Here is a 10,562-nt window from a genome sequence, read left to right as displayed (position 1 = left end):
GTATCCAGTAGTCATTCAGGAGCAGGTTGTTCAGTTTCCATGTAGTTGAGTGGTTTTGATTGAGTTTCTTAGTCCTGAGTTCTAGTTTGATTGCACTGTGATCTGAGAGACAGTTTGTTATAATTTCTGTTCTTGTACATTTGCTGAGGAGTGCTTTACTTCCAATTATGTGGTCAATTTTGGAATAAGTGCGATGTGGTGCTGAGAAGAATGTATATTCTGTTGATTTGGGGTAAAGAGTTCTATAGATGTCTATTAGGTCTGCTTGCTGCAGAGATGAGTTCAATTCCTGGATATCCTTGTTAACTTTCTGTCTCGTTGATCTGTCTAATGTAGACAGTGGGGTGTTGAAGTCTCCCATTATTATTGTATGGGAGTCTAAGTCTCTTTGTAAGTCTCTGAGGACTTGCTTTATGAATCTGGGTGCTCCTGCATTGGGTGCACATATATATAGGATAGTTAGCTCTTCCTGTTGAATTGATCCCTTTACCATTATGTAATGTCCTTCTTTGTCTCTTTTGATCTTTGATGGTTTAAAGTCTGTTTTATCAGAGACTAGTATTGCAACCCTTGCTTTTTTTGTTTTCCATTTGCTTGGTAGATCTTCCTCCATCCCTTTATTTTGAGCCTATGTGTGTCTCTGCATGTGAGATGGGTCTCCTGAATATAGCAAACTGATGTGTCTTTACTCTTCATCCAGTTTGCCAGTCTGTGCCTTTTAATTGGACCATTTAGTCCATTTACATTTAAAGTTAATATTGTTATGTGTGAACTTGATCCTGTCATTATGATATTAGTTGGTTATTTTGCTCATTAGTTGATGCAGTGTCTTCATAGCATCGATGGTCTTTACATTTTGGCATGTTTTTGCTATGGCTGGTACTGGTTGTTCCTTTCCATGTTTAGTGCTTCCTTCAGGATCTCTTGTAAGGCAGGCCTGGTGGTGACAAAATCTCTAAGCTTTGCTTGTCTGTAAAGAATTTTGTTTCTCCTTCACTTATGAAACTTAGTTTGACTGGATATGAAATTCTGGGTTGAAAATTCTTTTCTTTAAAAATGTTGAATATTGGCCCCTACTCTCTTCTGGCTTGTAGAGTTTCTGCCGAGAGATCTGCTGTTAGTCTGATGGGCTTCCCTTTGTGGGTAACCCGACCTTTCTCTCTGGCTGCCCTTAAGATTTTTTCCTTCATTTCAACTTTGGTGAATCTGACAATTATGTGTCTTGGAGTTGCTCTTCTCGAGGAGTATCTTTGTGGCATTCTCTGTATTTCCTGAATTTGAATGTTGGCCCACCTTGCTAGGTTGGGGAAGTTCTCCTGGGTAATATCCTGCAGAGTGTTTTCCAACTTGGGTCCTTTCTCCCCATCACTTTCAGGCACCCCAATCAGACGTAGATTTGGTCTTTTTACATAATCCCATATTTCTTGGAGGTTTTGTTACTTTCTTTTTACTCTTTTTTCTCTAAACTTCTCTTCTGGCTTCATTTCATTCCTTTGATCTTCAATCACTGATACTCTTTCTTCCAGTTGATCAAGTTGGTTACTGAAGCTTGTGCATTTGTCACATAGTTCTCGTGTCATGGTTTTCATCTCTATCAGTTCATTTATGGACTTCTCTGCATTAGTTATTCTAGTTATCCTTTCTTCCATTCTTTTTTCAAGGTTTTTAGTTTCTTTGCACTGGGTACGTAGTTCCTCCTTTAGCTCTGAGAAGTTTGATTGAATGAAGCTTTCTTCTCTCAGCTCCTCAAAGTCATTCTCCATCCAGCTTTGTTCCGTTGCTGGTGATGAGCTGTATTCCTTTGGATGGGGAGATGCACTCTGACTTTTTGCATTTCCAGCTTTTCTGCACTGCTTTTTCCCCATCTTTGTAATTTTATCTGCCTTTGGTCTTTGATGATGGTGACGTACTGATAGGGTTTTGGTGTAGGTGTCCTTTCTGTTTGTTAGTTTTCCTTCTAACAATCATGATCCTCAGCTGCAGGTCTATTGGAGTTTGCTTGAGGTTCACTACAGACCCTGTTTGCCTGGGTGTCAGCAGCGGAGGCTGCAGAAGATAGAATATTGCTGAACAGCAAGTGTTGCTCTCTGATTCTTTCTCTGGAAGCTTCGTCTCAGAGGTATACCCAGCTGTGTGAGGTGTGAGGTGTCAGTCTGCATCTAGTGGGGGATGTCTGCCAGTTAGGCTACTTAGGGGTCAGGGACCCATTTGAGCAGGCAGTCTGTCCATTCTCAGATCTCAACCTCCATGCTGGGATAACCACTGCTCTCTTCAAAGCTGTCAGACTGGGACATTTGCATCTGCAGAGGTTTCTGCTGCTTTTTGTTTAGCTATGCCATGTCCCCAGAGGTGGATTCTACAGAGGCAGGCAAGGCTCCTTGAGCTGGAGTGGGCTCCACCCAGTTCGAGCTTCCCAGTGGCTTTGTTTACCTATTTAAGCCTCAGGAATGATGAGAGCCCCTCCCCCAGCCTTGCTGCCACCTTCCAGTTAGATCTCAGACTGCTGTGCTAGCAGTGAGGGAGGCTCTTGGGCAAGGGACCCTCCAGGCCAGGTGTGGGATGTAATCTCCTGGTGTGCCGTTTGCTGAGACCCTTGGCAAAGTGCAGTATTAGGGTGGGAGTTACCCAATTTTCCAGATGTTGTGTGTCTCTGTTTTCCTTGGCTAGGAAAAGGAATTCCCTTCCCCCTTGTGCTTCCCAGGTGAGGTGATGCCTTGCCCTGCTTCAGCTCTTGCTGGTTGAGCTGCACCCACTGACCAGCATGACTGTCCGACATGCTTCAGTGAGATGAACCTGGTACCTCAGTTGAAAATGCTGAAATCACCTGTCTTCTGTGTTGCTCACTCTGGGAGCTGGAGGCTAGAATTGTTCCTATTTGGCCATCTTGGGTGCCCCCCCAAGGTCTGGGCTTCTAATGATCTTGTAGAGAACATAGTACCCTACAGATAGTTTTGCAACACTTCTCCCTCCCCTTCTCTCCCCCTATTTGGAAACCCCAGTGGTTATTGTTCTCATCTTTGTGTCCCAGGGGACTCAATGTTTAACTCCCACTTGTAAGTGAGAACATTCTGTATTTGGTTTTCTGTTTCTGTGTTAATTCACTTAGGATAATGGCCTACAGCTTCATCCATGTTGCTGCAAAGGACATGATCTCATTCTTTATATGGCTGTGTAGTAGTTCATGGTATACATGCACTACATTTTCTTCACCCAGTCCACCACTGGTTGGAATTTGGTAGCATTCTTAAGGGTGCGAGTTACAGGCTGTCCTAGATTTTTATATGCTATTCAGGTAACGGTAGGATGTGTCTCTAAAGTTCTGTAGTTGAAATCCATATCTGAAATACTTTCATTTAAAAATCAGTTTCTAAAATTCGTTATGCTATTTAACATGCCACTAATGTTTCTAATAAAAGCCCAATATCTGATATTTCCTGTGCTATTTATAAAAGCTTCAGGTATCATTCAAGCTGTGGGTAGCTGAACTGTAGTTTCCTCTGTTGTGGCCTTACGTGTTAATAACAACAGTAGCTGACTGCCTTGGAGTTTGCTTTCTTGACTAAGTCAATTGACTCACCTTAGAGTTGAGACTTAAGTTAACTAGCTCATGCTTGATATTCTGTGGTTTCTGTTGAAAAGATGTAATGTAAATTATATGTCCTAGCACTTTGGTATATTTATTCTTACTTGGAGATATATATATATATATATATATATATATATATGTAACAATATTTAGATAAGTGTTCCTGCAAATCCTGAAGATCCATAAGTCACGTAATTATAGTCCTTGCTGAACAGTCATTCCAGAGAACTTATTAAATATTTAGAGACATTTTGCTATATACAGTACATATTAAAATATTTTAAAGCTTGTTAGGTAACTTATAAAGAAAATTTCACTGTTATTTAATATCAAGTATGCAGTACATCCAATACAAATTTCCAATCATTTAAGCACAATAATAAAGTTGTCAAGATAATTAGACTTCTGTACAGAATTTTTATGGGGATATCTAAGACAAGGGAGCACTTTTATTCAGGAAACAAGTGCACCAAAACATGAGTGTAAAAGGTAGAATGTTAGGATGTTGAAGATTTTTTATATGTACATTTATGACTTCAAATTGCTCTGTGTGATATATTTCATATAATTGGATATTAAAAATTTACCTTCATATTAATTTTCTAGAGCTGCCGTGACAAATACCACAGATGGGGTGGCATAAACAACAGAATCTGTTTTCTGTCAGTTCTGGAGATAGAAATCCAAGATCAAGGTGTTGGCAGGGCAGGTTGTTTTTGAGGCTTGCAGATGGCCGCCTTCTCACCATGCCTTCAGGTGGTCTCTCCTCTCATGGTGCACATGTCTGCGTCTGCATTTCCTTTCTTATAAGAACACCAATTATATTGAGGTAGAGCCCAGCTATATAGCCTCATTTTACATTAATGACCTCTTCAAAGATCCTGTTTTCAAATACAATTTCATTCCGATGTACTGGGGGTAAGGGCTTCAACATGTAAATTTCGGATGAGACACAGTTTATTCCATAGCAACCCTCCAGGGAAATAAATGTTAAATTCATAAAGAAGACGATTAAAGCCTCTCTTGACACAACACTTTGCTAATTGCTGGTACGCACAATGATCATATATGATTCTGATGACTCATTTTTCCTGCTTTCTTTTGTGATTCTAGAGCAATTAGAAATGTGCAATAACAGATGCAGATACTTCCTTAAATATTTCAAATTGTAAAGGAAGTAGAGAGACCAGTGATAAAAATGTAAAAGCTGTTATTTAGACTTGCCTTCTTTCTCTCTGCTACATTAGCATATGGAATTTTCTCATGTTAGGTTTGTCCTTTTCTGCAGCTAAATCTTAACTTCTTTTTGGTTTTTCATCTCAGATAGTTTTCCTTTCTTTCTCTGCTGTTTTCTGTCTGAATGTTGAATTTTTTAACCTGTCTTTTTTTTACCTCTCTCGTCTCTGATTGAGATATTTTAATTGACTGACTTGCTATTCTTGTCTTGCACTACTCTTTTACTACCTAATCAGCAGAACTGACATTTTAAAACACCAAAAATAATTGAAATTCTTTTGGAAGTTGTTTATGGCAGGTGCAGTGGGTTGAGTAGACAAGGGAGGGGGCTACAGTCCTGGAACACAGGGGTGGCAGGAAGAATCCCATCCTATATGCTCAGCTTTCTTGGGGGTTATTGTCTGTTTTTTCAAGCAGTATGTAGCAAGATTTTTAAATTTGATTGAATCATAGTCTTTTTAAAAAATATGTTTCTGTTACTGATATATTTGGATTCTTCTTCTTCTTCTTTTTTTTTTTTTTTTGAGACGGAGTCTCGCTCTGTCACCCAGGCTGGAGTGCAGTGGTGTGATCTCAGCTCACTGCAAGCTCAGTCTCCTGGATTCATGCCATTCTCCTGCTTCAGCCTCCTGAGTAGCTGGGACTACAGGTGCCTGCCACCATGCCTGGCTAATTTTTTGTATTTTTAGTAGAAACTGGGTTTCACCGTGTTAGCCAGGATGGTCTCAATTTCCTGGCCTCGTGATCTGCCTGGCTCGGCCTCCCAAAGTGCTGGGATTACAGGCGTGTGGATTCATTTTTAACATTTTGGCTTTGCTCAGCATACTCTTGATTTGTTCTTTCCTGTTTCAGTCTGTCTTCTATTGCATTGATAATTTTCTTTTTTCTTTCTACTGGTTTAGAAAGCGTAAATTGTATTTTTGTTCCTAAAATTATCCTTAAATTATATACATGTATACCTATATAATTTTCAAATGCCCAAAGTTATTATTATTTTTTTCTAAAGTTATTCTATAACATTTTTTCCTTGTATGTCCCCCTCCTTCTCCTTGGGTGTATTTTTTTCTCTTTTTGACTTACTATCTCTAGAAATACTTCTGTAGCTGATTGGAAGAAACTCTACACATCAAGATGGTAATTTTAGAGTTTATCAAATAAGCCAATAAACTAGAGCTCTGATGTACACTAAGAAAAGTAATAAAAAAGAAAACCCTTCAGCACAATAGTTGGAACATGAATTCGTTCCCTTCTTCCTCAGAGCCTTTGATCAATCTTCCCTCTCCTTGGAGTGCTTTACACTACTAGCCACGTTGATGGTTCTTTCACTAGCTCCTAGTCTCTGCTGAAGAAACATGAGCACATATGAATAGAAAGAGGAATTCCTTAAAAGCTTTATGACCATTTTATATTTTATGGTTAAAAAATAACATTGTAAGTGTTGATCAATAGGAGAAAGGCTGTATAAACTGAAGTATATCCTTAATATGACGCAGTATGGCAGAAGGCCCCATATGTGTTAATACAATAAGACCTAAAGATTTATTATTGAGTTTGTAAAGTGAGTTACAAAAAGGTATGCAAAAGATGTATCATTTTTATTACATTTTAAAACTATAAATGAAATACCATACATTTCAGCTGTTTCATATATTTTGTATATGTATGTAAACAGCATCAACTACAAATTGATTAGATGAAAGAATAAGGGTAATAAGGGATGAAAGGACTAGAACTGGGAGTGGTGGTCAAAGGAGATTTTAGTCTATCTAGAATGCTGTATTACTTTAAATAATTTTGTATATTTATGAATTCTTCCTAGCATTAAACCAAAAAAAAAATCATAAAAACTATCACAAAGGTTTACCCACTTTCTTTTCTATTCTTCTCATAGAAAAGGGGAGAGAGGAGAAAATGATCATCTTCTTCATTATATTTTGTTCAACCTTCCTAAGTATAAGTATTTTTCCTGCCTCTGGGATCATATAGCTTCTAGTTTACACTCCTCTTAGAGTCCTACTGTGTGATTTACATTAGAGATATGCATTTTTGTCACTCCAGTAGACTATAAACTAGAGTAACGTCCACTTTTAAGTATTCTTCAAGCCTAGTAAATAATTCACTTATAGTAAAACTTCAACACATGTTTTTGGACTTATTTCGAACTAAATTAAAGGAATTAAGAGAAGAGTACAAAATGAGAATTGCCAAATTAAGATATTAATTTCCACAAAATGACATTTTTAAAGTGGTAATTGGTTCATTCTTAACCCCCATTCAATCCAGGCAGTTGTAATGTTTTCTGACCATCTCCATTCCCTTCATAGGAAACATGAAGTGAAAGGGGCTGGGTTGTGTGACTACTGAGGAATTAGTTGGTCTGAAGTGGTCTTTGTTGATTGCTTCAGTCCACTAGGGGGCACTCTAGGATCTCCAGAAATGAAGACTTTTTCTGATGGTCCAAAGGGTGGAACAATTAAAAGAGGAGACAAGGGGACATGTGAGTCAGTCAAATCACACATAACAAGGAACTGCAGTGGAATGGGGGGCAGTGCGTGCGTAAAGTTCATCTTAGGTTTTCAGCTCTGACATTCTATATAAAACCTCAGAAAGCTGGAGTTCATAGGTCTATGAATCCTTTGTGAGAATGATTCTGTAAGCAGAGGTGAGGGAATTGGAGTTTTACTGGGAAGTGGGAGGATGGACACTCAATAGAAAACATCTCTATTACATATTTTCAGTTATTAAATTTTTATGACTAAAATTCCTGAAATTCACTGACATGGAAATAAATTATTCCAAAATACCCCTGATATCTGATTTCTTCATACATCTTCTCTGAGACTACAAGGAACAAGAATAAGCAGGAAAGATGAAAATAGGAAGGAAATAAGGACCAAAACCAGAAAGAGAAGAGAGAAGAGAATATTTAATTTGATCAGCAATATGTGGCCTGATCATAACAGCTGTGTGGGCCTGCAGGGTGTGTAGGGAAAGGGCTGGATGGCGTGGGAGAGGTAGAAATTAAATCAGGGTGGATATCACACACACATCCTATTTTTCTTTTAATCAAACAAACTCTAGTTGGAAACATTTTCTATGCAGAAAATCTCCTGATTTCAAGAAATTGTATTTATTTCTAAATCCACCATACATGCTATCAAAAAGTTTTCCTTATTAAAACTTTCATATAATTGAATTGTGCAATTTTCTGTCAAACTATGTAATTTGGGCTTCCCATGATTCTTCAAGGCTCTACTTTACCCAGCTGAGACACGGATTCGTCTCAGACGTATCATCCCCTTTCTTCATATACTATCCTACAATTTCTCTTATATAAAGTACTGTAAGAAAAAAAACCCTATAACTTTATACATTGGAAATATTGGGTCTTCCTCCCTTGCACTATTCACACCCAGAGTTTTGGAGAGATTACTCTGCAGTCTCAAGGGTCACTGCTGGTGGAGTTTCCTATTTAGATGAATGACAGAACTCAGGTGTGATTGGTGCTCAGGGAGTCTGGTGCAAACTATTGACTGTAAGAACAAGTTTTTCTGGACCCAAGACTTGACCCCTTCCAGAGCAGAGGCAAAGGTACTCCAGCAACCAGGCAAGGAGCCATGGAAAGGAGACTGGGAGCTCTCTTGGGGCTTTTGTGGGTCCAGGTTTGCTGTGAGTTGGGCTGTCCCAGGTGGGGGCTGTGGGGTCCCCATGTTCCGTGGCTGACAGGGGAAGAGAGGGAAGAGAGAACTGACACAAAGCTCCTGGACTGTCCTACAGCCTCATGAGTGTTTCTAGGGATATTTTAGAGGTTTGGAAACTGCATCAGTGATTCCTTAGTGACATAATACATATTTGCTTTTCTCTTTCCGAGCAAGGGTGAAAGGAGTGAAGGTGGAGTAGAGTCCTTCAGTTCCAAGTCTCCAGGATAGAACTAGCTCTACTATGAGGTGCAGTTTTTCTACCTCGTGAACAACGTGCAGTGGTTCCAACAGAATCGTGGGTTGGCCTCATCAATCTGTTTTTCATGGCTTCATGGATGAAACACAATGGAAAGTTTTGGTCAAAAGGAAACTCTAAGGAGCTCTGTGGTACCCTACACATCACAGCCGCCCAACTGAAAGACTCAGGCACGTACTTCCGTGCAATGGAGGCACAGTTCTCCCAGGAAATCTGCAGCCTGGATCTGAACTGCAGCTGGGCCTGCAGCCCCAACTCCTTCCACGAGAGGGGCATGTTGCCCCCATAGTATCACTTGCACAGCTTTAGGTTTTCTGATTGATGTTGCACTTTTATCTCTGCTAAAATTAGACATTTCGGGATTGCCATTTAACTTTTTTGTTCTACCCTTTTACTCTCAGAAATCTGTTTGCGGGAAGAAGCTTTGATATGGAACCACTGGAGCAACTTATAAAGATACCAGGACCCAATGGGCTGTTAAAACAGATCCTTTAGCAGAGAGCGTATAAATTATATATAAATTACTGTGATAAAAAGGTTTGAAAAAATATATGCTGGTCAACAAATAGCAAAGAGATGACTCAGTGTTTCATCTAAATGCAGGTTGTTCACTTTTCTAGTAAAAGAGAAGAGAGCATGTGTGATGTATATTATATATATATTTTAATATTGGTATTCATATTTTTTACTCCTGGAATCCATAAAAGATAAAATTTTAAAGCTCATAATATCATTGGGTGTCAGACATTCTCTGAATTTACATATATTATCTAGGTGCTGACAATACCTCTTTACTTTACACGTGAATAAACTGAGGATTACAGGGCACACATGTCTTCATGTCTTGCCTGAGCTCAGATGGTTATGAAATTAGCAATGAAGCTAGGCTGGGATTCCCCTTCTGGATGTATGAAAGCAGAATGTGTACTCTAAGCTACACACTGTAGAAGACTCTTTAGAATCACTAAATGCCAATTATTTCAATTGATAAATTTGTGCAATGTGCTCACATACATCACTGGCAAATATATCCGTTTGGATAATTTCTTTTTTCTTTTTTTTGAGACAGAGGTTGGCTCTGTCTCCCAGGCTGGAGTGCAGTGGGGCTATCTCGGCTCACTGCAAGCTCCGCCTCCCGGGTTCACGCCATTCTCCTGCCTCAGCCTCCTGAGTAACTGGGACTACAGGCGCCGCCACCACGCCCGGCTAATTTTTTGTATTTTAAGTAAAGACGGGGTTTCACCGTGTTAGCCAGGATGGTTTCGATCTCCTGACCTCGTGATCCACCCGTCTCGGCCTCCCAAAGTGCTGGGGTTAGAGGCGTAAGCCACTGCGTCCGGCCTCTGTTTGGATAATTTCTAAATTGCACCTAGTAAGAAAGAGTTCATTAAACTTTTCATTTTGTTCCATTAAAATCCATTTGTCTTCCTTGCATTACTCATGATTTTGTAACATCATTCAAAGTCTGAAAAATAGAACAGAAACTTCTAGGGTTGCCTCCCAAAAACTTACCTGCGGTAGCCACAGTCCAAGACTTCTGGCAAGCAAACCCAAAGTTTAAACATCAATGTGGATCAGTTACAACACAAGTAGAATTTTAACCTTGCCAGGTCTGTTATGTGAATGTAAGAGAATGGATTAGGAAGGACTGGGGCCCTGAGAACCAAGATAAAGACAACCTGGCAGTCTCCAGTGAAGCTGGGAGCAGGGCCAGCTTCGTGGGTATGTGACCTGTTGAAGCCCAGAGGATACTGGTTAATGCTCTGCTATCGCTGCCTTGACA

This window comes from Trachypithecus francoisi, unplaced genomic scaffold (genome assembly GCF_009764315.1).
Source record: "Trachypithecus francoisi isolate TF-2019V2 unplaced genomic scaffold, Tfra_2.0 Lachesis_group3, whole genome shotgun sequence".
Classification (NCBI taxonomy): Eukaryota; Metazoa; Chordata; class Mammalia; order Primates; family Cercopithecidae; genus Trachypithecus; species Trachypithecus francoisi.
Note: the sequence above shows the minus strand (reverse complement) of the source record.